At 37.7% G+C, this 27,311-nt stretch overlaps 1 protein-coding gene across 1 annotated transcript in view; it reads left to right on the top strand.

The window, feature by feature from the left end:
- The first annotated feature begins 6,170 nt into the window (after positions 1 to 6,170).
- RAB27B (RAB27B, member RAS oncogene family) overlaps positions 6,171 to 27,311 on the top strand; it is a 164,588-nt gene continuing 143,447 nt past the window's right edge. The window contains exons 1-2 of the mRNA XM_056138190.1: positions 6,171 to 6,245; positions 6,378 to 6,452. The gene's annotated coding sequence lies outside the window, so the exon portion shown is untranslated. The remainder of the gene's footprint in view (positions 6,246 to 6,377; positions 6,453 to 27,311) is intronic.

A 27,311-nucleotide genomic window follows, 5' to 3' on the forward strand; every position in this document is an offset into this window, starting at 1 on the left:
TGAGTCTTGGCCATTGATGGGATTACACGGCGCCAGGGGGCCAGTTGGTGGGTGTGACCCCCGCCTACTGGAATTTGGAGGATCTGGGTGGAGGATGCTCAGCCCCGATCCGAGTAGGTTTGGAGATCTCAGCCCCGGGACCCGTGTGGCTTTGTCCCTCTTCCAGTACCTTCAGTTGTGCAGAGAGTGGTCTCAGCATGGTGGTGGCTGGTTCTGGAGGTCTTCGGCTGCCGGAGCCCTGGTCGGGGTGGGGAGGAAAGCTCAACCCACTCCCCTCCAAGGGGCCCCGGCGAGGACAGCCAGGCACGGGGGCAGGAGACTCTGCCCTTTTAATAAATATGCTAGTTAAATTAGAAATCATAAGATAAATATCTTAAACATTTACCCAACTTAAAATATTTAAAAGTGAATTTGTTTATCAATCTTTTGATATGGTACAAAGCCCTTTCCTTTATGCATTTCTGCGTGTCACTGAATGTACATAATTTATATTTTTAGTCGTTCTAAGTGGAACAAGAGCACAGAAACCCTGCCCAAGTTATCTGAAAGTGGTACCCTATTTTTTTCTTTTTTTAAAAATTTTTATTAGTAATACACCATGAGATACAGTTGTAGACTTACAGATTTTTGTGCTTGGGTTTCAATTATACAATGATCAAGTACCCATCCCTCCACCAGTGCTCATTTTCCACCACCACTGATCCCAGCATCCCTCCCACCCCCTATCCTCCCTGTCCCACCCTGCCTCTGTGGCAGGGCATTTCCTTTGGTTCTCTCTCTCTTTTTGGGTGCTGTGGTTTTCAAAAGAGGCATTGAGTGGCAATCATGTTAGGTCTATAGTCTACTTTCAGCATGCTTCTCCCATCCTGGGAGGATCCTCCCAACACCCTTTATTTGGTGCTTCCTTCTCTATCTGAGCTGCCTTTTCCCCTAGCATGTATGGCTGGCCTCCAAGCCATGGAGTAAACCTCCTGGTACTTATCTTGGGTGTTAGTCTCCTATTTTGTTACTTTATATTCCCCAGATGAATGCAATCTTTCTATATCTGTTCCTCTCTTTCTGACTCATTTCGCTTTAGCATGATACTTTCCATGTAGTACCACTTGTATGTAAATTTCATAACTTCATCTTTTCTAACAGCTACATATTACTCCATTCTGTAGATGTACCAAATGTGGGAATGCCGACTGGTTCAGCCTTTTTGGAAAACAGTATGGACGATTCTCAAAAAATTAGAAATTGAGCTCCCATTTGACCGATCAATACCACTCTTGGGAATATATCCCAGAGAGGCAAAAAAGTACAGTCGAAGTGACATCTGCACTTGTTCGTTCATTGCAGCACTCTTTACAATAGCCAGAAACTGGAAGAAACCTGAGTGCCCAAGAACGGATTACTGGTTAAAGTAGTACCCTATTTTCCTTAATGAAATTTACTTTTAATCATTTTGAACTTTTTGCCTGTATCTGATTTGGCAGCAATTTTTTTTTATCAACTTACCTTTCTTGGGGAAGGTGCTCCAAATGGTGCTCAGAAGGTCTTGGGGTTCTTCCTGTGATTCACTGTTGACTAGGTCAGTGATTCAAGGTGAGGACCTCAGGATGCGAATGTAGCTAGTGATAGAGCACTTACCTTGTAGATATGAATCACTGGGTTAAATAGCTGCACTGTAAAAAAAAAAGTTGATGCTCTAGCTGGTAACATTAGCAGCTCTACCCTTAATGAGTGTTGACTACAATGTGTAATTCATATCTCTAAAAGATTTGGAGGAACTGGTAGTAAGTGCATATTCAATAAAATATAAATTCACCTCTCATCTTACTCTTACATGAGTCACCGTAGTTGATTTTATCGTACAATGTATTTGATCTCTTCTGTAAAGGGCATGGGGAATTTAATTATGTGTTTGAGATAGAAATTTCTCTTGCTCTATGAATCCAGAAAGTATATTATTGGGGATCTCACTCAGCTGGCTCTGAGTTTAGGGACTACTCCTGGTAGTTCTTAGGAAATCATATGTGGTGCTGGAGATCAAACCTATGTTAATTGTATGCATGGCCAGTGCCTTGCCAGCTGTATTGTCTCTTTGGTACTAATAAGTATGCATTTTGAACAGAAGGCATATTGACAGTGCTCAGGTCTTACTCCTGAATCTGTGCTCAGGGATCACCATGGTATTGCTCTGGGGACCGTGTGCAATGCTGGAAATTGAACTGGGTTCAACCATGTGCAAGACAAGCACCTTAACCCCTGTACTATCTCTCTGACATTATTATTCACATTTTATATGCCTTCACAGATCAACAACTGTAAAAGGTAAAGGTAAAGGCCCTCCTGTTGATCGTCGATTTGCTCGAGCGGGCCCAGTAACGTCTCCATTGGAGACTTTGTTGTTACTCTGTCTGGCATATCGAATACTCTCGGTAGCTTGCTGGGCTCTCCGAGAGGGGCGGAGGAATCGAACTCAGGTCGGCCATGTTGGCTGCGTGTAAGGTGAACGCCCTACCCGCTGTGCTATCGCTCCAGCCCAACAACTGTATTTGATCAAACTATTCATTGATTCACTTATGGATGTTTGTGCTTGGTCTTCAGTGTGCAATATCCCATTTAATCCTTAATTCTATGCAGTGGTATAACTACTCTCATTATACTTAGAAACATTAAATTTTCAAGATTTTTTAACTAAAAGAAGCTTAATGTCATTATTATTTTTGTTATAGTCTATACTGTCTCTACTGCACATTTCCAGAATAGGAATCTTTGATATTCACTATCATCCTGTTGTTCATCGATTGCCTCGAGCAGGCACCAGTAATGTCTCCTTCTTCCCAGTCTTGAGATTTTAAAAGAGCCATATTCAATGCTCTTTCAGGGTTAGGAAAATGAGACCCATCATTGTTACTGGTATTTGGCATATTGAGTATGACACAGGAAGTTTGCCAGACTCTGCCATGCGGGCAGGATACTTTCGGTAGCCTGCCTGGTTCTCCAAAGGAAAAACGAGATAATAAGATGTCTTATGTCTTTCAGAAGCTGTGTTTTATAGTCTCTGCGTCTTGGCCGTTGATGGGACCAACCTGGCGCCGGTGGCAGCTGGTAGGTGTGACGCCTACCTACTGGAAGATGGGGGACCTGGTTGGAGAAGGCCCAGTCCCAATCCAAGCAGGCTTGGAGATCTCATGCCTTTGTTCCTCTGCCAGTTCCTTCATGCATGAAGCTTGTCCAGATGTGTGGAGAGTGGTCTCAGCATGGTTGTGGCTGGTTCTGGAGGTCTTTGGCTGCTGGGGCTCTGCTGGGGGGGGGAGGAGGGAAACTCAACCTGGCCCCCTCCAAGGGGCCCCGGTGAGGACAGCCAGGCACGGGGGCAGGAGACTCTTTGATATTAATGTTAAGAAATATAGTATAATATATTTACATATATTATACTATATATAAATATACTATAAGAAATATAGTATATTTTTTAAAATATCGCTGGAGCGATAGCACAGCGGTAGGGCGTTCGCCTTACAAGCGGCCAACATGGCCGACCCGAGTTCGATTCCTCCGCCCCTCTCGGAGAGCCTGGCAAGCTACCGAGAGTATTCGATATGCCAAACACAGTAACAACAAAGTCTCCAATGGAGACGTTACTGGGCCCGCTCGAGCAAATCGACGATCAACGGGAGGGCCTTTACCTTTACCTTTACCTTTAAAAAGAAATTTAATTTGTTTCTAATGACATTTTTAAGAGACATTTCTGTGCTAGTCCCTTTATTCAGTTTTAATTTAATAGTCATAAGAAGACTTTAACATAGGTGTTTGTTTTGGTGTGTGTGTGTGTTTGTTTGCGGGGCACACACAGCTACACTCACAGATCACTCCTGCTCCGTGTTCAAGGGTCACTCCTGGTGAGCTCAGATGACCACACAGAATGCCAACAATTGGACCAAATTAGCTGCGTGCAAGCCAAGTGTCCTGCCCATTGCACTCTCTCCATTAACCTAGCTTCTAAAGCAACTACATGGAGATACAAAGGGGTCAAATTTGAATCCAAAGTTCTAATCCCAAACCCAGATACTGTTCCATTCAAGTCTCTTCTGTGTGGGAAATCATGCCCCTAATAAGAAACCCAAGGTTAAACGGGTAAAACAAGCTTAGCTTAGCTCAGACAATGAAGACTGCAAAGATGCAGTGAAGCAAGAAACAAGCAGCAAACATTCCACTAAAATACAACCAGAGATTAGCAGGACATCCCTGCTACATTTTAAGGGTGCTTGCCAATTGCTCATCACCCTATGGCCACAGCTATGTAAATATCCAACTTTGGGAACTAACATGTATGTTAACTCATAAGAATAGCTATTATGTTGGGAGCCAGGGTGAAGATAATGACAAAATCATAAATAAGCTAAAACTGCCCTTTTTTTTGTGGGGGTGATGGGGAACCACCTTTGTAGGGAACACCATCTCCCGGTGGTTGCTGGGCTTTCCTGCTAACCACCAGCTGATGCTAGGCTCCGATCCAAGACCTGTACTAAGTACTACCTACTTGCTCTTCTCTCTCTTCACCCGTGTTAATACCTGTACATATTTACTCTGCTAACAAAGCTTAGTAGAGTTCTCGATTCTCTATTGCCCACAGCAGGCAAACTCTACATATTCAGAGGAAGGAAAAAACCATCAATGTCTCAACGCCATCCCGACAACAACAAAGCCCAGAAGTTGCTAGGAGAAGCAGCAGGTAGACTTACACTGTTCATTATTTTATGGCATATATTATACAAACACATAACTATTTGATTGTTCACATCTTAATATCTTTTCTCTGGATTTAACTTATTAGCTCTTATTAGCAAGCAAATACTCACCACAATGTCTCAAGTGAGAAACAGCTGCTCAGAGATATGCTAATTGAATTTAATCAGTTACAAGAGTACCTTGGGCACTTGTTAGTGTATTTAATCAGCAAACTGGCCAGTTTGTTCTATCCACAATGTTTACAGAGGGTCTTCTATGAGCCGCGGAGTCTTCCAGGTTATTCTATCAAAGTAAGTGGAGAATTTATTCTGATGAATATGTTACTAACTAAACTAAAAATATGGATGGTGTGTGGGAAAAGAAAAATTGCATCAATTAATAAGAAAAAAAGGTGATGTTTTGATGGACTGGCTCTTAAACATTTTGCCTCTCAGATAAAATATGCTTCTGGAGGTTTCTGGGTTTTTTTGGGGTTTTTTTTTGTATTTGTTTTATTGGAACATTTGAACACAACGTGAAGTTTTACAGCTTTTCACTGATTAGAGTCATGGGGCTCTCAGAGCATTTTGCTTTTGGGTTTCTCCCAACTGTACTCTGGGTACCAGGAGGTGCAGAGGTCAAACCCCCAACCCATTGCATGCGCAGGATACACTCAGCCTATTGAGTTATTATCTCCCACCTTGGCCAACATCTTTTGCTAGTGGCAAGAAAAAAGTATATCAGACTTAAAAAGGGGGGGTGTACAAACAAACAAACCAAAAAATATCCCAGGTGTCTTCCCTTCTTATTCTCTTTATGCTTTAAGATGGAGAAAAAAACAAATAATTTATAGTGTGTATAGTATTTGTACCAATTCTCTTTCTTTCTAAAATTTGCACCAATTCCTTTTCTTCCTAAAAGTGCTCTGGCTGTAATACTTGCAGGGTCATCTTTTAGATTATCTGTAGCACTGTCCTCCCGTAACGTCTCCATTGTGAGACTTGTCGTTACTGTTTTTGGCATATCAAGTTTTGTCAGGTTCTGCCATGTGGGCAGGACTCTCCTGGTAGCTTGCTGGGCTCTCAAGAGGGACAGAGGAATCGAACCCAGGTCGGCCGCGTGCAAGGCAAATGCCCTACCTGCTGTTCTATCGCTCCCAACTAGATTATCTGTAGCCCTTTTTAATTTCTACAGCAGCGAAAACTAAAACCCCTTTTGGTTTCTGCTGGGAAACAGATCCTGCTTTACAAACTGCTTTTCCCCAACCCACAGACACTACCCTGATCCGTAACAAGCCTTTATCTCTGAACACCCTTGATGAACTCCATTAGAAACACAGGCAATAGAAGGCTCTAGGAATTACCTTTCAAGGGAACCTGCAGCAGGCACTAGGACCGCCCCGACGCCAATAGGCAGCCAGGCTTCACAGCCAGTCAGAGGAATTGAGCCGCCTTTGCTGTTACACAAGAAGCGAGCAGGCAGCCGGGAGCAGTTCAGCATCCTTCCCCCTTCTGGTGCATCGGAAGGTATTTACTCACTGTTTGTCACTCAGATTTTGCACACCAGCAATGAGCCTTTTGTGTTCACTTGATCTGATGCTCTGAAATGCTGTCCAGCACTTGTTGGGTTACTATATTATTTTATGCTAATTTCCACAGCTGATGGAAGCAAGAGTGCCATAAAGAAATGGGCTAGATGTTTCCAGAGGCTGAAATCTGAAGGCATTTGAAGGTGTAAGTACATCGGTACAGATGTCTAATGTGTTGGCTGTGTGAGTTGGTGTCTCTTGACCTTCTTCCTTATTGCAAAAGCCCATAGAAGCTGTCCTCTGCATACTTCATTCCTGAAGGAATAGCACCAAGACAGTAATATAAGCCGCTCATGATGGGCCCTAAACTTCTACTCTGGAGGGGCTGAGACTCCCTTTCCTTGCCCGAGGTCTTTAAGAGGAGAGCTTGGATTTGCAGTAGAGTTTTGTTGAGAGATTTCCCTCAGAGCTGCAGACTTGCTTGCTTTCTGCTTTCTGTTTGCAAAGCCCTAAGATTGTCCTGTCTAATCACTGCTGTGGTGCAATGTAGGAGTCTTTTAATACTTTCCTTATTCTGCATTCCTGATACTCATTCTAAGTGTGGGCTGCCAGAAAGCTGTTAAGCCATTCAGTTCCTCTCAGTGTAAAGCCATTGAAGAGAAACCCAGGGCTTTCTCTTGACCTACTACACCGAATGAGTACTACAAGTTAATAGCAGTCATGCTGAAGCACTTACCAAACTAATAACCCAAGAATCTCTTCTCTGTTTAGCAATAAATCTGGGTATGTATAGTAAGTTGCTATTACTTTATACCTTTATGAAGTAAAATGACTTTATGAAGAAAATGGATAATTCTCCTTAAGTACTCTATGAATCAATTGACAATTTTTTTAAGGCCTGTTGCCAGCAAACCTTTTTCAAAACTTCAAAGTCATCAAATTGGTAGGTTAGATAATTATTATTGTTCAAAATCTTGTCAAACTGTTAAGTGTTCTGCTAAAATGTAATAGCTAAATGTATTTATGAATGAAAAGCTGTTGAGTCATATTAATAGTCAATTCATAGGTAATTGTAAGATGAACAGAGATAACAAATTTAGTTCAGGGAAGAACAAACTAAGACCTCAAAGCAAAGTTTCAATATTAAAAATGCCACTTCAGTGACAAGCATTTTTAAAAGATTCTTAAATGCATTAAATTGTCCAAAAATATAGTTAGGTACATTCGATTTAATATATTGAATAACTCTAAATGTGATTTCAAATTATTTTGTTATCAAACTTTTTGAAAATATGCCCGTAGTTATCCTAAAACTCTTAAGAGAAAGTCGAATAGTGGGTATGAAAGAGGGAGGTGAGTTTCACATGTTTTTTATTTTAAGCTTTCTGATGGAATATTTTCTATATAAATATGCTGTCTGTACTATACAAACCTGCTTCCTATACTTTAAAAAAATAAATAAAATTACAGTTGTTTGTAACAATTTGTAGTATCATTAAAGTTCAAACAAACATTATATAAAAGTCAGTATTTCTGTTTTTACATGAAAAAATTATTAAGATAGCATAAGGTTATGTAATTGTGAGAAATATTTCTTAGACTGGGAAAATCTTGTTTGAAAATAATAACTTGCTTCTACAGAAACTTAGGAAAATCAGAGTAGGCATATAATAGGCTTTTAATATTTCTGAAACAAAAGACATTATAAAACTTTATTTTTAAGTTATTAACAGTACATTTTCCTTTTTTCTTTCACAACTTTTTTCTATAAAATTTGCATGAATAAAAATCTAAAACAAATTTGTTCAAGTGGCATATCTCGTAATTTCTCTTTAAGAATAATCCCCTTAACTTTAATAAATCTGGCTGTGTGAGGGATGCAAGAGAATATCCCTATTATATAAATTTCCTATGTAACATTATGGTAGATATTTCTAACAAACTGATTTTCACATATATGTGTATTTAAAGGCTGGAGCGATAGCACAGCAGTAGGGCTTTTGCCTTACAAGCAGCCAACCCGAGTTCGATTCCTCCACTCCTCTCGGAGAGCCCGGCAAGCTACCGAGAGTATCTTGCCTGCACGGCAAAGCCTGACAAGCTCCCCATGACATATTCAATATGCCAAACACAGTAACAATTGTCACAGTGAAGCCGTTACTGGGCCTGCTCAAGCAAATCGATGAACAACGGGAGGACACTGACAGTGACAGTGTATTTAAAATGACTTTTGTGGGACTAGGGATACAGCTCAATGGTATTTGATGTCTTACATGGATGAGTCCCTGGGTTTATTTTCTGTCCCATGCCCAACTACATCCACACATGAACACACACACACACACACACACACACACACACATACACACACATACGCACATACACATACACACAAAGGAGTTCTGCTGGTATAGAATCTGATGACATGGATTTTATCTTCAGTGTTGACTTATTTTCTAAAGGCCTTAACATATTTTATATCATTCTGGTTGTTAGTATGCATGTTTAAAAAAAAAGGAAAAACAGAGCTTTTTTTTTCACGATTAAATTAAGGGAGAACATCAGCAAAATTTGTGGTGGCATTTTAGCTTCTATTTATTTGGATTTGATGAGCACCTAAACTTTGAGTAAGAAACTTTATCCCTCCCCACTCTCTCCCCTTGGAAGAGGCAGAAAATGCAACAAGTTCTCTGGAGCTTACTTCTATCGGGAAACTTGTGGAAACACTTTGTGTTAATAGAAGGGACAAGGCCAGAGGTGAACAAATGACAAATTGTTCTTGATTTATCCTGACAATTAACTTCAGTGCTAACTTGGATTTGAAAGAGCCATGTGGCCAATATGCAAGCCACACAATAAATAGGAATTATAGGTAACCACATTTTCTTTGCTATCAAATCATGATTTTGGTTAAGGAAGAGAGCATAAAGTGATGGAATGAGAATTTTCAGTGAGATGTCACATCCACATCACTTATGGCTGTGTTACCCAGCAGGGATAAATTTTGTATTTTGTTGGAATTTCACAAAAGGGTTAAAATGTTGTCCTTGTGGATTATACTTATCCCTGAAAGAAAATACCTTCAAGGTTTTAGGAAATATGTTTATAAGCACAAGAGAGAGCTTTTAAATATATAAGCTCTAACCTTTGAGTGTAAAAGACCAATTAGAAATATGCAATGTGCATTGTTGATATGCAATTATCTACAAAACCTGGTTTAATTGCCCTTCTCCATTCAGACAATTATAGCTGATATGACCACAGAGTATTGCCAACTTATCTCAGTTCTTTCCTTTTCCATCTTAAGTTTATTTGGGAAGAAACTAAAAACCTTAAGAACATTTTAAAACATAAATAACATTTGTATTCTCCTTTTAAGTTGGAAGAAAGCTTAGTTATTCAGGAAAGATATACTGCAATGACTGCAATTTATGCTTTGAAAATAGTGTGAAGTTCTATGGAGACAGCACTTACTATTTTGAGGTATTCTCTTTTAAAGATACTTATAGATTCTTCACTGTGTGCTAACGATGGACAGGTTAGCATACTAAACAAGATCTTCCCCATGCTCCATGCTCTCTGTCATGCTGTGGAGGAAAATAGGCAAGGAACAAATGTTGTCCACCAAAACATGATTACTAAAACCATGTTTCATTCTTCTTATAATTTATTATACTCTATCAAAGCCAGAACTTATCTAATAGGCTCTAACTTAAAAATTAAAATAATCTGTAATAATAAAAGATAACATGGTAACTTTTTAAGATGTGGGTGTCTGGAAGACACTCTGAAAAAGTGACATCTCATTGGAGATCTGAGTATAAAAAGCAGCCAGATAATCTGCGTTGGTGTGTTATAATACAGACTTCGTGCAAACCTACTGCAATTTAAATCTATCCTATGCTATTTTTAAACCTGCAACAAGCTTTTTACCCTTTGAGTGCCCTTGATAAAAATGCACAGAGTAGTAAAAAGATTGAATGTTCTTAAGTTTTGAGAAGTTAGGTAACACGTGGAGTGTCCTTGTAAGTACCTGGCTCAACTTGAATTTCTATGATAGATTTTAAAGTGTGGTGACTATTTGAATAAATTTTGTCCTTTCAAAACCTTGTCAAATAAGAAGTGAATTTCTTTATATTATTGAAGGACTATGTTTTTGAAGATTTTTTGGTGATTCTATATCACATAGCTGTAGAAAAAAGCTGGTGCTCCTACAGATAGCAGAGATGGTTGTTCCCAAATCTTCTACTGAACATTTAGGAGATTCGTTAGATCAGTGATGGTCAGTGTTTGATTGTCTCCCCAGACACTTCCAACATAGTGATTATTTGGAATTGAGATGTTGGTCTTCCCAAGGAAGGCTGGTCTCAGATCACCACTCCAGAGGGATTTAGACTGTTAGGTCGGACTGTTCCATCACGTGAACATGGTACTTCTTTCTATGCAGCAGATGCCTCAGGCTCCAGTCAAAAGAAGCAAGTTCACTGATGAGGAAGATAGATCACAGATGCCTGGACTGACTCCACCTAAACACTGCAGGCTCTTGTCGCCTGGACTGACTCCACCTAAACACAACACACTCTTGTCATCGTATGAGCATGCACAATTGAGTTTCTACTTGCACAACACAAATACGGAACATATTCCCTTTATATTATATGTATGCATATGTACACACACACACATATATACACACAAACAAATATGTATATGTTTCCTCATGTTGTCCTTCATAATAAAGATTGGTCTAGATGGCAAATTATTCAAGTTAATTCCCTTAATCCTGAATGTTATGAACTAGACGTAACTGATGTTCTCAGACAGACTCCAGCATTGAATTGGCAGTAGGGGTTGGAGAATTGCTATTGTTTTCCCTCAATCATTTGAAAAAAATTATTAACCCTGAATATTATAAAATGCTTGTAACTGATTTTGTCAGACAGACTCCAACACCAGGTTTGCAATAGGGGTTGAAGTTGCTGTTAGGTCATTTGACTTGGCCAGGTTTCTGATATGGCAGATAAGATGGAATTCTCCAAAGTAGCAGTCACAGGCGAAATGACAAATTAGTTGAAAAGAAATTCTTTAGATGCAGGACCACCAGAGACAAAGGTTGTTGCTTAGGATGAGGCAAAGGAGAGGGTCAAGTCAGAGAGCGAGAGCATGAGAACGTGTGTTTTAAATACACATGTAGCTTTCTCCACTCATCTGTGAGTGCTCCAAAATGTCACTAAATACATTCAGATTTTTATTTCTGCTGGAGCGATAGCACAGCAGTAGGGCATTTGCCTTGTGCGCAGCCAGCCTGGCTCAGCTGTGTTAGATTCTTCCACCCCTCTCGGAGAGCCCAGCAAGCTACCAAGAGTATCTCACCTGCGCGGCAAAGCCTGGCAAGCTACCCATGACGTATTCAATATGCCAACACAGTAACAAGTCTCAAAATGGAGACATTACTGGGTCTGCTTGAAAATAAAAAAATAAAATACCTATTTACTCATCAATTGAGTGTCTATTTGGAATATCAAAATAATTTTGCTATGTCACTGAAACTATAGCTCCTTTTAGTATCACTAGCATTATCATTTTTACCATTAAACGTCATTGAAACAAAAGGGAAACTGAAGGAAATATTTACAAAGTTTTCATATATAATTTATATACAAAGATGATACTATTATCTGACTGTTGAATGTCAGAAGAATGTGTGATGGCCAAAATGTTTACTCTTGGATCTAGAAAGATAGTAAGTGGGTAAGGCACTTGCCTTGTATGCAGCCAACCTTAGTTCAATCCCTGGCATCACATGTGGTCTCCCAAGCTCCACTAGAAACTAGAAGTGATCCTTGAGCACAGAACCAGGAGTTAACCTGGGTACTGCTGGTGGGATCCCAACCCACCATGTTCTGCCCCAACAGAGGTTTACTTTAGTGGACATATTTTTAAAATCTGAACTTTGACTTTTAAAATGTTTTAGTGGTTAGTATGTATCATGTGAAAATGGGGAAGTTTTTTTTTTAAGAGTTTTCGGAGCAAAACAATAAAGGCATAATTTTCTGGGTCTTCAAAATGATAATTATCAAAAGAATTGATACACATTTATTGATAAGACTAATTATTTTATTAATTATTAATGTATTAATATCTCAATAAATATATTAATAATTAAATTGATAAGAATTCCACCAGATTGAGAAAAACATTATTTTAACAAAATAGAGGAGTTGAACACGTAGTAGTTTTAAATCCTCACTGAATTCAATGTGTGTGGACAATATTACATTGTTGCAAGAAAAGCCAGTGTATTCTTAGGCCACATTAGAGGAAAAAAATATATAGGACTTAGGAGATGATAGTACTCTTCTACAACAACAAATGATAAGGGGGGAAAAACAAAAGCTAATTTTTACCAAATATATTGATAGATTTCTGAGATTTATAATGCTAACAATTGAAATGCACAGATGATATTAAAAATTATTAAACAAGAATCAGGAGAAACTGAACAAATCTCAAAAGATGAGATAATTAAACTCAAGAAAACATACGTTAGAATTTTCAAAGATGTGAAGCTTCCATTTTAATCATGCTCCAACAAGAATGGAAAGATACTTTTTAAAAATGAATGCAGAAAGAGTTCTCAGCAATGAGACCAGAGCAAAAAAATGAAATAGAAACCCCAAAATGCTTTTAAACAAATGTGGGGACTATAAAATTTAACAGAAATAAAAAAATACATCTGATGGTATTTGGCAGTGAAATTGGGAATGACAGTGCTAGAAATCATTTAACTTTAAGGTAAGTCAATAGAAATCATGTAGTTTGAATAGCAAAGATAAAAGCAAGTGAGAATCAAGTGTATAGGTCTGAAAACTGTTGAGATAATTTTTTTTTCTTGCTTTTTGGGTCACACCCAGCGATGCTCAGGGGTCACTCCTGGCTCATGCACTCAGGAATTACTCCTGGCGGTGCTCAGGGGACCATATGGGATGCTGGGAATCAAACCTGGGTCGGCCATGTTGGCTGCGTGCAAGGCAAACGCCCCACCTGCTGTACTATCACTCCAGCCCCATGTTGAGATAATTTTGAAAGCTCTGCTGCCCTTATTATTGTCTGGAAGAAGAGGATAAAGAGATTGATGCAGAAAAAACTCCTTGGAAGAAGTAGATACCCAAAATTTCCCAATTAGTTAAAAATTTCAATGATCCAGAACTTTCATCAATACTTCCCAAAGGATAAACATTCTAAAATACTTATATCTGGTAATTTTATAAGCAAGTTATTTAAAATCACTGTCACTGTCCTCCTGTCATTCATTTATTTGCTCAAGCAGGCCCAGTAACATTGTGAGACTTATTACTGTGTTTGGCATATTGAATATGTCACTGGTAGCTTGCCAGGCTTTGCCATGCAGGTGAGATACTCTTGGTAGCTTCTTGGGCTCTCGAGAGGGGTGGAGGAATTGAACTTGGCTTGGCCATGTCAGCCGGGTGCAAGGCAAACGCCCTACCCGTTGTGCTATCTCTCCAGCCCATTTAAAATCAAAGATTAAAAAAAATTCATAAATGTAAAGATAAAATTTTTCAAAAGTAGTCAGATAAAAATGACATTACAGGGGCTATAGAGATAGTGCAAGGATTAAGGCACTTGTTTGCTTATAGTCAACCCTGGTTAGTACCTAGAACTGCATATGACCCCCACACTGCACCATCAGGTATGGACCAAATCCCCTCCCCCCCCCGCCACCCCCCCATAAAGATTTTAGTAGGAAGTATCATTAAACAAGGGTTTGGAATAATAAATAAGTATCTAATAGGTAGATTCTAATTACATGAAAGTTGAAATAGAAATAATAATAGTGATCAAATACATTTAAAAATAGAAAACATCACTATTATTTAAAAGGAGTGTTAAAAGATAATTAAAGGTATTATTTTCAGTTAGACATTTTTGTCCTGCACCTCCAAGTACCTAATAATGCAACATAATACCATAATCATGTTTATACATATAATGTAAGTATGTAAACAAAATATACATATAATGCATACAACATATAAAAAGAATATACAAGGAGAAACTTTAAAAATCAATAGCAATAGTGAAAAATTTTACCAAGATTCATAAACTAAGCAAAATCTGTAAATATAGAAAACTTGTACAAAATAATTGATAATTGCAACCCTTTGACTTTGAATAGAGAATGGAAGTTACCAAGTGTGATGGGGGGGTGGTCAAGAGGGCCAAGGATGAAGACAGAAAGGGATAGAGACGTAAAGATAGAGACAAATAGACAGAGGTGGAGGGCCTGAGGTACTTGATGATGGTGGATTGCAGTAACTTTGTGCATGAAAACCACAAAAATTAACGCTATTGTAATGATGTTGCACAGATACACTTGCAATGAATGAAGTTTTTCTTTTAGGGTAGTGAGGTTTAGGTCATTCTTTTGGGGTGGTGAGGATTGAGGTTTAGGGACTACTCCTGACTCTACTCAAGTTTCTACTGGTGCTCAGAGTACCATGTGGTGCTGGAGATCAAATCTGGTTTGGCTGAGTGTAAGACTTGTGCCTTACCGCATGTATTATCTCTGGTCCTAATGTTATTACTTTTAAGACTTTATAAGCATTAATTCTTGTGTAAGAACTTATTGACACAAAAGATAAAGCCAGTTTAGACAACTGTTAAAAATGAATATCATGCAAATAATATAATTTAATCACAATGTTTAAAATTATTTTTGTATTAAAATGTATCAAAGTTTAAATTAGCAAATATAATACAGGATGATAATAGCATCTAGACATGAAAAACTAGAACTTAGTATCTAAATTTGAAAATAGTTATAAATCTCTTTTGATTCCACTATGTAGTATCACTTTTATCTATGAATTTCATTGGGATTATTTCTCTTTTCTTTTGTTTTTTTGGGCCATACCTAACTGTGCTGACTTACATCTGGCTCTGCACTCAGGAATCTTTCCAGGCAGTGCTCAGGGGACCTTATGGGGTGCTGGGGATCCAACACAGTTGACTGGGTGAAAGGAAACCACCCTTCCCGATATACTATCTCTCCAGTCTCATCTTTGTGATTATTTCTGTTAAGGTACATTTTCACCTCTTGCGCAGGTAGTATATAAGGAAGACTTTAGAAAAGTCAACAGATTTCTGAGATAGATACCCTTGAAATTTACCACTTAATGACATATGCATGATGACTGAAGAAATTATTGACTTACAATAATCTATAATTATGATGCAAAATTTGTGCAAGAACTACTTTATTAATACCATGTTCAGTGAATAGATCCTTATTCTCAAGATTATAATTAGGTCATAACAAATATGAGATGCTCTATTTTGTAATGTGTCCTTATTAGTAGGTAAAATATTTCAAATGCTATATAAAATAAACACAACTGAACAACTGAATTCACTGTTTCATTAATTCATTATTTCCTCATAGTAATTCATGAACATCGTGGGTACTGTAAGCATCATACTTTAATTAATGTTTTTATTCTTACTTTTATTTCATTCTTTAATGACCAATTATTTTTAAACATTAAAATATAAATTGTTTATTAATCATAACAGCTTAGTCTAATGCTCTTCTTTGGAAAAGTATCAGTTTTTACACTTCTATTTTTAGTTTAAATTTAAGCTAGATCTAAATTCCATTTTAGATCTATAGCAACTTTGCTCTCTGTCGAAAAGGGATTGGAAGATTGAGTGTAAAGTGAAACAGGATCTAAATTCCGTTTTAGATTTTTAACAACTTTGTTCTCAGTTCCAAAGCTAATGGAAGAATAGAAGCATATGATTTGCATGTGGGAGGCCCTGGGTTTCATCCCTGGCAGCATTTTCCTTCCTTTTACCCTGCTCCCTAGGCACAGATGGGTGAGGTCTGACAACAATAATAAAATAAATGTGTGGGAAGACTTACTATCTGAGCATTGCATCTGCTTTCTGATAAAGAATGACCCTATTTTATGCCTTGCTGCTCCAGGAAAAACATAAATCTTGTATCATTCATTTTATGTGTGTGCCAAAAGTTTTCTATCTGAAGAACAAATGGTTCAATTAAAGTGCAATTGCTTTTGGCACAGCAATAATTTAAAAGGTGATTTTTCATTTTGAATGTATCCTTTTAGTTGTTACTGCAATTAAAAAAGTATATTCCAAGTCTGCTCGAAGTTGGCTTTATTTTTTTTCCCTAAATATCAAGCTTCCTTCTTTCAGTGTCTTACACTTTTTCTGTTCAGGTGTTCAAACTTCCAATTTAGAATAATTAAGGTGAAGTTCGGAAGGAGCTGTGTTAATCTTGGTTCAACACCTCCTCTTTATGGATAATGATTCTGAAGCTCCGACTGGTCAGGTTATGATGTGCCAGATTTGACAGTGGGAGTCAAGTCTCATGAGTCACAATCTGCTGTTGTATCATGATATAATTTTGTTATGAAACAATTTCAAAATGAAAATCATAACTCATGCAAATATAAAATGAACATGTGTAAAAGATTTATAACTTGAGAAATAAATTTTAGAATAAGATTCTGGCATATAAAAATAAAGGTCGTTGGGCTGGAGACTTAGAGTGGGTAAGTTACTTGCCTTGTATGTGGTTGACTCCGTTAAAATGCCTGGCACCCTATATATAGTCTTCTGAGCACTGCTAAGAGTGATCCCTGAGCACTGAACCACAAGTAATCCTTGAGCACTGTTGAGTGTAGCCCCAAAACCCAAAGAATAAATAAATAGAATAAAATTTTAAAAATACATCATTGGCATTATCTCTTCTAGCAAACAAAAAAGAATTTACATTTTTATAAGATAAAAACTAAGTTAACAGGTAATCTCACTATTTTTGATTGTTTTGTTTTTGTTTGTTTGTTTGTTTGTTTTGGGACAACACCCAGTGATGCTCAGAGCTTACTCCTTGCTCTGCATTCAGTGATCATTCCTGGTGGGATTCAGTGGTCTTAAAAGAAGGTGGAAATAGAACCAAGGTCAGCCACTTGCCAGGCAAGCACCTTACCCACTGAACTATCTCTCCTATTCCTAAATCTTGAACTTGTAACCAACACTTGTGTCCTAAGGCTAAAAACCAATCCTACAATACTCTCTCCACTGAATTTTATCTGTAATGCTATAAACTTTGGGTGAACTCTCTTCTAGAACTTTCATAATTTCTTAAAATCCCTAGCCAGGCTGGTGTCAGGAAAGATAGCTTTGAAGAAAGGCTTGGGGGACATTTGCATCCATATACATTTTCGAATAATGAAGAGGGTTAAATAAAGCCTCTTCTCAAATATGGCATTTAAGCAGAGAAAGTGTTGCAGTAGTGGTTTATGCAGTTAGACCTTGGTAAAAATAGAGACCTATTTTTATTACTCTTATGTCAATCCCAAGTGTGTCCATGAAATTCAGACCACTAAAACATTTAATTTTAGTTTACAAAAGCACAATCTTCTTTTGTAAAGATTAGAAAAATTTAACGAACAGAGAGAAAAGCTTTCTTATATTTAGAAGATAAAGAGCTAAAAGATTGCCAATTATATTCTAACCAATACACTTAAATAAATTCTCTTGTAAGCTTATCTGGTCCTGTATTCTTTTTTGTCCTGGATCTAGGACCAGCTGTCTGCTTTCATGTAGTAGCTCTCCTTCTGGACTACAAAGAATAGAGCCTGAAACTTTTATAAGCTCTCTGAGTTTTAAAGCTTATGCCCAAGAATCTGTTCTTTAGAAAGTGTTGTGATGGCCTTTGTCATGAAACTCTGGCTGGGACTGTTCTTTGGTGAAGTCACCAATGCTGTCTTATTGGAGAGCTTTCACATGAAGCATCAAGAAACATACATGGGGGGCTGGAGCGATAACAGAGTGGGTAGGGCATTTGCCTTGCCGTGGCCGACTCGGGTTAGATTCCCAGCATCTCATATGGTCTCCCGCGCACTGCCAGGAGTAATTCCTCAGTGCTTGAGCCAGGAGTAACCCCTGTGCATTGCCGGGTTAAACCCAAAAAACAAACAAACAAAAAAAAGACATAAAATTGCTGTGGTGAATTTAATAATAGAGTTTAAGAGAGAAAAACTCTCAAGTACTTTCTTATGATGGTTTGCTTACTGTTTTCCCCAAGGGTAAGAACACAGTGGGAGATCTTCACAGCTGACATCTCCACAGTTATCCTCTCAAAGGACTTCATTTCAAAAATATTAATATAAATATTTCTAAAATAATAATATAAGTATTTTACCTATGCAAATAAGCCTAAGGAAGTTTGAGTCACCTTATTTACAATTCTTCCCATAGGACTCTTTTGCTGTTTCAGCTAACTACTAACTTTGAAGCAGTAAAATAAATCTATTTATTCCTAGCATTTATTTTTACTTTTCCAAAGTAAGATAATAAAACTTGTGATTTCTCAGGGCCCTCTGAAAAATCTCAAAAACAATTTTTATGAGTGAATGTTAGGGAACTCTGGGGGGGCACCTCCAAGGCTGCTAAAATGATTTTCAAATAATTGCTTTCTTGCGAATAGAGACTTTTAAAGACTTTTTATTAATTAATAAGCAACCAGATGTTATGATTGCTTCGGAGGAAATATAAGAAATTATGTACCTAAAGGCAATTTAACAAGATATTTTAGGTTAAAATACCAACTGCAATTTTAAAACTGCCTAAAATATAGAGATTCCAGATCTTTGGGGTTATTTATTCCACTGGGCAAAAAATATTTATACATACAGTGAAAACTCTACTGATTAACAAGCAATTGTGCTAAGCTAAGTCTAGGACATTGAATTAATGACAAAATAATGAGACAAATAAAGTAGTAAATTTCTCTAGACCTGTGATGTCTAATAATGTAGTCACTTACTATTTGAATGTGATTGTTTAAGTTTTAACTTAAATTCACCAAAATTAAGCATAATACCAAATTTAGCCCCTGAATCACACTATTCTCATATATTCACTGTACTTGGTCAGAAGCTACTGTTTGGGGGAGCACTTCCATCTTTGCAGAGATTATTTTCAGATAGCACTGTGCCTTGGCTAGATGGTTGTTTATCTTGTATGATATTAAAATCATATTTTGCCCATGTTTGCCATATATTAAATTTCAGAGTATTTTGACAGTTTTAATTGTGATAGAATTTAAAACCAATTAAAAGCAAAATCAGTAAATATTTGCTATCTTAACAGATATATTATGATTTGGGTATATCCTGTTAATGCCCAAATAGGATACTTAAATGAGCAAACCAAGTGATATAGAATATATATATATATATATATATATATATATATATATATATAGGCAGTCACGTAAAGTAGTTTTAGGTCAATGCACATTTTAAAAATTAGAATGCTCATAGCACATCAGGTAGGGCGTTTGTCTTGCACACGGCCAACTGGGGTTCGATTCCTCTGTCCCTCTCTGAGAGCCTGGCAAGCTACCAAGAGTATCCCACCTGCACAGCAGAGCCTGGCAAGCTTCCCATGGTGTATTTGAAGTGCCAAAAACAGTAACAACTATTCTCACAGTGGAGACATTACTGGTGCCCGCTCGAGCAAATCAATGAACAACAAGAGGACAGTGCTACTGTGCTGGAGTAGATTACATATTACTTGGCTTAGTCGAGGTGATTCAATCAGCCCTCTTAAGAGAGGATGGAAGGTGGAATATCATGAATGATTCTGGTAAATCAAAATAATATTGAAAGAGAAGATATGGATCAGTGCTACTATAATATCTAAGGAAATGTTTATTGTTTCTCATAGAATTAATTTTTTTCCATGCTTAATTATAATAAATTGAAGTCATAGATATTTACATGATACTAATTTTTACGTTAGTAGGATTTGGACAAAAAGTCACGGTCACGGTCCTCCCGTTGTTCATTGATTTGCTCGAGGGGGCCCAGTAACGTCTCCATAGTGAGACTTGTTGTTACTGTGTTTGGCATATTGTATACGTCATGGGTAGCTTGCCAGGCTTTGCCGTGCGGATGAAATACTCTCGGTAAATTGCCAGGCTCTCCGAGAGGGGCGGAGGAATCGAACCCGGCTAAAAGTATTGAGTACATTCTAAAATTCACATTAAACAATAAATGAAAAAAGGGGGAACTTAGTCACCTTTGAAGGAGATATTCATAGTTTCCACATGAGAATAATTTGGAAAGAAAATAATGAAATAAATATTTATTAATCACTTGCCACATTCTACACAATGTTAGAAGAAATTTACACAATCATTTCTATCTTAAATTTTCTTTTTAAAGATCACAAGATATTCAAAAGATATTATATATGTAGCATATATATGTATATATATACATATACATATATATACATATATATATATATATATATATATATATATATAGCAGGGTTAAGGGAGCAAACCCAGCTGTGCTCAGGGCTTACTCCTGGTAAAGTTATACTAGTAAAGTTATCCAATCAGGGATAACTCCTCTAAGGACTTGGTTGACATATGGGGTGCCAAGGATTGAACCCATGTCAGCCAGGTATGAGACAAGCACCCTGCCTGCTGTATTCTCTCTGGCCCCAAACTCTTAAAATTTAAATCTGCGTCTTTTGGTCTTTGTGAGAAAGGACTTGTCTGGAAAAGAACATTTCTGTATAAAACAGTTTTGTAGTGGTATATTTTATATTAGATAAACTGCACCTAGTTTATGCATATAACTGATTGGATTCTAAAATATGCGTGCTCCTGTATTATTATGAGCACCTGTCATGACAGAGGATCTTATCATCACCTTGAAAGTCTCCTAATATCTCTTAGCAATAAGCCCTGTTCTTCTACCTTGGTTATGCTCTTTATTAATGTCCATTCATTCGCCTTTTCTGAAATCACATGTCAGTGGGCTCACAGTAGGTACTTACTTAGTTGTGAATGACATCTTACACTCATTTTTTGAAGTTCCTTGAGGTTCTTGCTTGTATGACTGGTTCCAGATTCTAAAAATCATATTTATTATTGAGGTACCGTGATTTATAATACTGTTAATGACAAGGTGTCAAGTATACAGCTTTCCACTATAACACCCACTCCATTTTATGAATATGTTACAAATTAATTATTCATTTTCACCTTAATGGAAATGAATTTAGGTAGTACTTTTGTAGCTTTTTTGACTATAAACTTTGATTTCAAACCTTTGTGTGATAGTGTTTTTATTTCTGGTGAGTACCTAAGAGTGAAATTGCTGACCCATATAATAAACATGCATTTAGCTTGTAAGAAGATGCCGGTTATTTTCAAAAATGTTTGTTGCTTTATTTTTCTCAGAAGAAATGTATGTTAGTTTCTCCACATCCTGTTGTTTGCTTTTAATTTTAATAAATAAGTTTCTGAGAGCAATGATTTAAAGTTTATTATTGTCTTATTTACCCTTTAAACTTTTTATCATCTTTGTATGATCTGGTTGATTGAGCCTTATTTGTATAGCTATCAGAAGAATTTCTCCCATGACTAACATTATTAAAGTTTCAGCTACTTGATTGACTCTACATAAGATATTAATATTGAGGAACTTCATATAAAAGTGATTTTTATCATGTACTTTTTATTAACTAGTCCTCAGAAAAATGAATTGATTCATCAAAACTATCTTTCTTGGATGTCTCTACTTTAGAACTATAGAGGCTCAGAACAAAAAAGAAATAATGACATTCTTTTTTTCTGCAAAATAAACATTATAGTAGCCTATTTTATTTGAATTTTTTGGAAGTAAAAATGGCTTTTATTCAAAAAATCTGAGAAAGTGGGGGGGAGAGACAGAGAGAGTAACACGCTAAAGAGAGAACATGGCAGGATCTATTTTAATGATAAAAAACAATGCAGCTCATCTGGATGTTAAAACAAGGAAGAAAATGAAGAACTTCTGCTCAGTTCTTTGTTCATAGATTGCCTGCCCCAAGTTCCCACACATTGGTAGTGGGCCATCTCATCTTAACCCAGTCTTGGCCATGAGAGCGAATCAGGAGAGAGCTTTCTGATCAGTTTGACATGTACACTAGTTAGAATACAAATGCCTGGATGCACCGTTTCATTCTAAAATATAAGTGATGATGGGCTGGAACGATAGTACAGCAGGTAGGGTGTTTGCCCTTGCATGTGGCCAACCCAAGTTCGATCCCCAGCATCCCATATAGTCCCCTGAGCATTCCCAGGAGTAATTCCTCAGTGCACAGCCAGGAGTAACTCCTGTGCATTACTGGGTGTGACCCCAAAAGTAAAATATATATATATATGATAATCTATGTCCATAGAACATAGTAGGCTCTAACTAAATGATAATTAGTTCCTTTATTTATTGATGGTACCAAAAATAAAATAGAGAGAAATTTTATTTCAGGTAAATTTTGTGAATTCAGGCAGTTTTCCCTCTCTTTTGGTTCCACAGAAGTTAGTGCACTGCAGATACAACTAACTTTAAAAACCCCTGTGTGTGGAAAGCCTTTTAAGTTTTCCTGCCACTGGGGTTGGCTATGCTGTTTCATTTTAACTTTGCAAACTTTCTAAAGTGCGGCTGTAGCAAAACCCTGGACCTTTTGCTAACTGAAAAATGAACCATGCCACAAACTGGGCAGTGTATTTCTGTTTGCCCTATAGGCAGAGAGAGGAGCTCCTGGTAATCTCAGAAGGCATATTCCAGAGTCTAACTGCTCTTGACATCTTTTCCTTCAGGCAAAATCAAACTTGAGAGGTTTCTTTTAGCCTAAGGCTTCTGCTCCAAATAAAAGTATGTTTCATCCGCGAAGTCTCAGTGTTTCACTGAAAAGTGAATATTTTCACATGCAATGCTTGAAAGAGAAAAGAATTCTGAAATAGTCTCAGGTTCTTATTAGAGCAAATGACTGGCAGGAAATCCTTCCAAGGCCATTGCTTACAGAGGCAATTGTAAGCCTGGGGGGAGCTCTAAACTCCGTGGAAGTGTCTCTCCTAAGAAAGTATCTGAGAGACCCTTCTCTGAAGCTTAATGGTGGGTGTGTGGAACACAGTTATGAAGCCATTGCCATAAATGCTAACCTTTCTGGATATAGTTTCATTCCTGAGTTTCTAAGTCTTATAGATTGTTTTTAAGAATCTAAAGCTTCCAAAATGCAATTATGTGAATTTATAATAATGGAAGGCAGGAAGAAGCTTGGGTCATATATACAAACATTAAACAGTAAGAAGTCACATCATTCAGAATTTATTTACTTAGAATTCAATCACTATTTCTGTAATGGATTGGATTTCCATTGTGTGTTGCATCTGCTAATAGCCAAGTTTATTTGCATTTTCTAAGTACAGAGCAAGTAATTATAAAAACAGGTGCCATGGAGATTGCTGCATGGTAGGTGTAAGCCCGTCTGGTTTCCACAGTTTCTGTGTTTCTAGAGTGTGAGAGGGAACACAGTCGTTCTTGGAGTCAAGCCACAAGCAAGAGACTAGTAACTAGAACATCCAGACTGAAAGCCCTCTGTTGTGTAACATACTAATTTTCCCTTCAGAGAGTGGCCACATCCCAGAACATCTTAACAGTTCTTTCCTCAAATGTGTGTATGGCTATCCTGTGAGCTTTTCATCCATGAAAACTACAGGGACATCTTTTGGCAGGGTTATGTGACTGTTCCAGTTTTGGAAGCCCTCTGAGGCTGGGTTTTCTCAAATTTTCAATTTGGAAAAGGATTTCCAGCAATTCAGAGAAAAACAATACATTTCCTTACTAGTTCTGATTCAAACATCAGGGTATCTAACTTTATACCAATTATGAAACATCGAGTCCTTAATTCTGCAATACCACGTGCATAGTATTCAATGATCTTGCTTTGGTGTACTATAGTTTTCAATATATTGTTTTCTCTTTTAGGTGGGGATGGGGCTGGTATTAGAGGGTTTACAGGCAGTTCTGAGGTGTCCTGGGGAAAACTCTTGGTGCTACTCATTCCACCAGGTCAGGTGATTCAATGCTAGGACATACCAATGTACTGATGCTGGGCACCACTAGAGCCACTCAAATGATGCGTGTGGTTAACGGGGCTATATATATGGAGAGTGTGTGGTATTGTGTCAGAGATTGAACTCAGGACTCTGCATATTGAAGGTGTGTCCTCATGGCCCCTGAGCTATCTCCTTCATCCTATGTCTACTTAATAAATAAATGGTAATTTCTTTTGAAGCAGAGGTCTTTATAATTTATCCAATAAGAATATTTTACTGAACGCAGTCTGTGAACCAGACCCTCTCCTGTAGGCTGGAAATAGGCCTCTGATACCTGGAGGCTGTTCTGGGTATTCAGAGCTAACGGATATTCAAGATTCATCGAGAATCCGTTAGGTGGGTTTCACTAAAGAGATCAAAGTCTGAGAGAGTGTGGACTCAATTAGTTGTATTGTGAGGGAAGGAAACTGATCAGCTGAACCAGATCCCCAAATTCAGTGAGTAAAGGAGTCACACAGAAATGGAATGTGGAAAAGAGCACCCATGAGGAAGGGAATGGTGAGTGGCAATTGCTCAAGTCTTGGAAAAACCTTTGGGAGTGTGTTTGCCATGTTCAAGGATAAGCAAGGAGTTGGATGACTAGATAAAAGTGATAAATAGAGAAAAATGATAAGAGTTGAGAACACATACACGAGAAAGTCCAAGTGGTTGAGAGAAGAGCCTTATGGAGTTGAGGCTTTTATGGCCAGTGAGAAGGGAGAGACCAGGGTACTGGGAGCAATGAAAAGCTGTGAACTGTCACATGTTAATGTTTTATTCAAGGCTAGGGCAATAAGGAGAGAGGAAGACTAGTTATAAGGCTGATATCATAGTCCAGATAATAGTGCCAGAGCAATAATTCTGGCATCTTTGATATCACGTAAACATCAGTTCATAGAATTTGTAACAAGCCATCATGTGTCTGTATCTCGAGCGGGCCCAGTAACGTCTCCATTGGAGACTTTGTTGTTACTGTGTCTGGCATATCGAATACTCTCGGTAGCTTGCTGGGCTCTCCGAGAGGGGCGGAGGAATCGAACTCGGGTCGGCCATGTTGGCCGCGTGTAAGGCAAACGCCCTACCGCTGTGCTATGAATGTAAAATTATAAACTGTGTTAATTTCAATTTTATGAAAGGTTTTGAGTTGTCACTACATACTTGCCTCAGTGGCAGCCCTTATTGAACCCAGAGAGATACTGATATTCATAATATTCCTATTGTTTTCTCTATAGATGTTTCTGGATAAAGTTTTTACTTATCACAGTCATTGTTCTCCTGTTATTCATCGATTTTCTTGAGCAGACCCAGTAATGTCTCCATTGTGAGACTTGTTACTGTGCTTGGCATATCAAATACATCACAGGTAGCTTGCCAGGCTTTTGCCGTGAGGGCGAGATACTCTCAGTAGCTTGCCGGGCTCTTCCAGAGGGGGGCGGAGGAATCAAACCCGGGTCACCTGGGTCAGCCACATGCAAGGCAAATGCCCTACCCTCTATGCTATCGCTCCAGCCCACTATCAGGGCTGTACTGATAATATTATAGTTGTGAGCTCTGATCATAGGTAACCTTTGAGAATCTCATACCTACAGGATAGACAAATTAGCTTATTTCTTTTTATAAAAGGATGCGAGGAATCCTTCATGCATCCTGCCACATGAGGGAGAATAATGCTGTAATAGCAATCATTGGAAGCGCTTATTTTATCAGTCAACTTACAAATACTTATTAATAGATGACAATGCTGGTGATGATGGATATTACAATTAGGTTCATTAAATGGAACATAACCTATAGCCCTGTAGACATGTGACGCACAGGTAATAGAGAAATGTGCAGGATGCAATGGGAACATGGAGAGGGATGTGTGTGGGAGTGTCAGAAGATGTTAATGTAGAAGATGAAGCTAAGAGATTGATGATGGGTGAAGCAAAACCATTGAATAGTTTTTATTTATGTCATAGAAGAGAAAAGTCAGCAGGCATTTATCCTAAAACATAGAAATCATCCTCAGCTGGGGTTAAACTTAAATAATGGTTATGTTAGTGACGTGGGGTAATAATAACCTTTGACAGGGTCCCAGGCATAGGGTAAGACTTTTAATTGTCAATTGTATGGATAAAAGCTAAGATATTAATAATATTATCACCTCAACTTCTACAGTGCCTGAACCCTCAACCTATTTTAAATCATTTCCATAGAGGTCATATTATGATTTGTAAAAACATTTCATTAATTCTGCTAAAATGTAAATCTTATGATGTTTTATGGAATAATCAGAGAAGCTTGTGTGTATAAGAATCTTGTATTCTTAAGGTTCTTTTGATGGTTAATACTTCATTTTTGGAGACACAAATTTGTAATGAAAAATAAAATGAGGCTCTAAAAATATTGGTAAAGGGGAACAGAGATAGTAGACTAGTTTTTCTTCAATACTGCTAAGGGAGCTATGGTTTTTGGATGGAGACTTGTTTAATAGTGTGGGAGGAGAGGAAGTATGTGAAAAGGGCCTTGTGGAGAAATGAGGAGTGTGTTTTGGTATGTGGTAAATTTGAGCGAGCATGATGATAATATCTGCAGTAAGTTTAAAACACAGACACATATATAGACATAGATGTAGATTAGAGAGTGTTTCACACTTGGACATGTTTTACCCTGAGAAAAAGGAACTTTCATGAGTAACCCTAAAACATATGCATGTGCACATATATAATATATATATATATATATATATGTATTATGGTAGGGCGTTTGCCTTGCATGTGGCCAACCCGGGTTCGAATCCTCCGTCCCTTTCAGAGAGCCTGGCAAGCTACCAAGAGTATCCCACCTGCACGGCAGAGCCTGGGAAGCTCCCCGTGGCATATTTGTTATGCCAAAAACAGTAACAATAAGTCTCACAAATCGATGAACAACAGGACAGTGTTACAGTGCTACTGTAATTTCCAATCACAAATAATCATCAATGTGGATACTATTTGAGATGCAATATTTCCTCAAATTAATAATAAGTACATTATTTTAAAAATAAATATCAAGACAATTTAAAAAAATCTTTATAAACTTGCAACAAAG

The sequence above is a fragment of the Sorex fumeus genome, unplaced genomic scaffold (genome assembly GCF_029834395.1).
Source record: "Sorex fumeus unplaced genomic scaffold, SorFum_2.1 ptg000128l, whole genome shotgun sequence".
Lineage (NCBI taxonomy): Eukaryota > Metazoa > Chordata > Mammalia > Eulipotyphla > Soricidae > Sorex > Sorex fumeus.